Raw genomic sequence first — 3,646 nt, forward strand, 5'->3', positions numbered from 1 at the left:
CTGACAGCGAGAAGTTTGGTTTGAGAATCTTCCCCCACAGCTCTCACTGTTTAGGGAGGCCAAGTCCATGCTATGAACTTTAACTGGAATAGTTTTGTTGATGAGCTGACAACTGTGTCAGCCACTAATAAAGCTGCATTTTCACTAGCATATGTTACTTCCCTTAGGAAGTGCAGGAATATGGACTTAATGGATGGGTGGAGATGAAGGAAAGCAGGTGGAATAAGCAATGCAAGCAAAAGCAGAATTTGTTAAAATGAGAGAGAACCACACTTGGAGCTCTTTGCTGCTAAAGTGATCAGAATAGCTACTAAAGACTTCCAAATAGAGATCCTGAATACTCTGACAAATCTCTTTAAACACAGTTAATTATACCAGAAACTTTTTATTTTCAATACATCACTCCGATTGCCAGGAGCTTCATTTCAGCTGGGATAGGACCTATGAAGACTTAACCTATATTCTTTCTTTTCATCTTCCCTCTCTGCAGTCACCAAACATCAACATCATCACAGGAGGTTTCAACTTCAGCATGGCAAACTTCCTCCTTACATCTGTTTTTGGAAAATGTGATTCTTGTTTTTAGAGTGCCTACACCCAAAAATGAACACACATCTATTCAGAATGCAAGTTTTTGTATTTTTAATCCATGAAACAGCTTGAGGACTACTATTCTCTATGTAAAACCTTTACTAGTCACTAGGAAAAGTAATTTTCAATTTTTGTACAGCAGTTTTTCTCCTGTTCTTCTCGTAATTGCCACCAGTCCTGGTGCAAAGTTGGTTATGAATGGCCTCCTACAAGCACTTTTAGTCAGTCTGCCCGTCCATTCATCTCTCTCTCTCACTGCAATAGGACTCATCCCTTCTCAGAGAAAAAATAAAGCTTTTAAAACCAGTACCATAAAAAGTGTGTGTTAATATACAACCTTGTCACTTTCCATAGCAAAAGAGAATGTAACAGCCAAATAATAGCCCTCCCTCGGTCACATTCAGGTTATAAGCAAGAAGCACCAATTTCAGAATTCAGGCTGTGTGCAAATTTACATCTATCTGAACACGATGCCTTCATAAAAACACAATTTCTGAGTTCTATTACACATCTCTTTGCCTTCAATTTCAGTTCCCCATTTTGGTATTTGACAGAACTCATCTCATTCAGACCCTTCATTTTATTGTAAGACCTAATATTTAGGTTTACAATGTCCCTTCTAACTTTCCACATCTCTCTGTTTGACCTAAATCCCTTACAGAAGTAGATTGCTTTCCCTAGCCTGAATAATCTACCAAGGAAATGGAAGAAGGAACACGGTGGAGTCAGGTGGCATTTCATATGACAGGAACACCACATTTCAGGAACTTTTCTAATATTAGCATTCAGTCTTCACATGAGACCACTTAATAACATTTATGTTAAAATTATAAACAAAACCAGCTGAATTAGGTGTGCTACAGTTTCTCAGAAAGAAACAACAAAAAAAACACCTAAACACAAAACTACTCTTGCAGAAGGACCCCAGCTACTTTTAAAAACTTAAGCAGCATTGTCCATTTAAGACAATGTTTTCAGTAACATCTCTTGAATTCAAATTCTTGAGATCATTTGCTTCTTGAACTGATGAATCCAGAATTTTAAATTCTTTAGTTAAGGACTCGGAGAAAATCTTATTGTTATTAACTGTTAAGCTGCTTTCAAAAGATTACTTGAAGCTTCCAGGCCTTAAAAAGCCAAGAACTGATCTTTCAGTAAGATTATTTTCTAAATAAGAAACTCAAATAAAACAATAGCTGACGGTAATGTTAGAACCAATCTCTGTAAAACAAATCAGTCATTTTAGAAAAGAATAAAAATTTAAATGGAACTATAAATGCCAAAGATTACTTAACTCACCCACTGCTATTCTTTGCTTAGACCATGTGTGGAGTTGGCTTTGTTTCTTTTTTCTTTGTTTTTAAACTTTTTATAGGTTAGTCATATAACTCCTGACTGCAACAAGGGACAGCTATTACAAAAGATAACTACCCAACTCAAGGATGGATTTTTCTGTAATTTAGTTTCTATGACACTGATGCATCAAGCTTCTAACAAAAGCAACAGTAATTTTTTTTCCCCCCCAAGCAAAAATGACTCCCAGGCACAGACTTCAAATGGTAAAGTACAAAAATGGAAATTTCATCAATTTTGTTCTGAGTGCCAAGAATCACTATTAAAAAAAAAGAAATCTGTACATGCATCCTCACAAATAATCTTTACATTCAATATTTAGCGTACATGTATATATGCACACATGGGGAAAAAGGAGGCCAGATTCTGCATCCCGTGACATCCTTTGCAATCTCACCGAAGTGCGTAAATTGCAGCCTGTTTTTCAGTACTTCAGAAGGGTTGGAATCGCACCTTTTGAATAACTGTATGCACAAGTCATCTGCAAATTGTTTGTGGTTTATATCACAGTTCTTTCCACAGTGTGCAGCAATAGAAATGAACACAACAGATACAAATCTAACACTAATGTGGGATTGTTCTTCAGCAACACGAACAGCACTTAAATGCTGACCCTAGTATAGTATCAGCATATCGCACGCACAAGTCATTTAAATATCCAGGAGAAGAAGAGTCTCCCCAGCTTAACTTTAAACAAGAAGTAAGACAGTTCACGCAGGTCAGCAATGAGTTACAGATTTATCTTAATAGAGCAAGAGCTCTCACTGAAGTCTGGACACTAGACTTCCAATATTAATGAGTTATAGGGCTAATATACATGAGTTCAGTTGCATAATTCACTACAGATCATAGCTTCATCCTAACATGAGCATTTGGAAAAGATTCAATCGTTGTTATATATCACGTCGGTACAAAACATTTTTCTGCTCAGGGATCTTCTGTCTTATCTGCAGTAAAAACGTTAGAGACAAATTAGGGGAAATGCAACTACGTATAGAAAAGGTCCCTGGAACCTAACATAAAACCAGAATTCTTTAGTTTTTAAAAAAAAAGTTTTAAAACAGACCACCAATTCCTAGCCATAAAACTTAGTTTAGCTATAGTGCTGCATAGAAGCAACATGTAATATACAAAATATAAACTATTCTGCAGCCTGAGCAACAAGGAAAGTCAAAAGTATTGCTTCCCACCAGATCAAAGCACACTTCGCATGAACTGAAGACCAGATGTCTTCAATTTAACGTGCTTTTCAGTTGTACGCACTTCATGTTAGGAACAAAACAAACAAAAAAACCCTTAAGTTACTCTTTGCAGTGAAGCACACAGAACTATTTCACAATCCAAATTTCTGTCTAAAATTATGGGTTTCTTCAACATATAAATAGGACAGGGGTGCACGCACAGGACTCGAGACCAAGATAACCATCTTGGTCTAGGACTTCAGGGAACAGAAAAACGCTTTGATGAAGCGCTTTGCCGGGCTCTTCGCTAGACGTGAATCCTGACACCTCGCAGCGGCAGGCAGCTTCTGCCCTGCCCTCCGAGGCGACGATTTGGGGGGCTACAGAAAACGACGGGCCGGGGCTTTACCTCCAGCTCTTCCCGGGAGCCGGTGGGGATGGCGGCGGCCAGCGAGGAGGAACCGGCGGGGCGCGGGGCGGTTTTCCCCCCCCCCTCTCCGGGTTTTCCCCAGCCGCACCCC

Source organism: Aptenodytes forsteri, unplaced genomic scaffold (assembly GCF_000699145.1).
Source record: "Aptenodytes forsteri isolate BGI_AS27 unplaced genomic scaffold, ASM69914v1 Scaffold229, whole genome shotgun sequence".
In the NCBI taxonomy this organism is placed as follows: Eukaryota; Metazoa; Chordata; class Aves; order Sphenisciformes; family Spheniscidae; genus Aptenodytes; species Aptenodytes forsteri.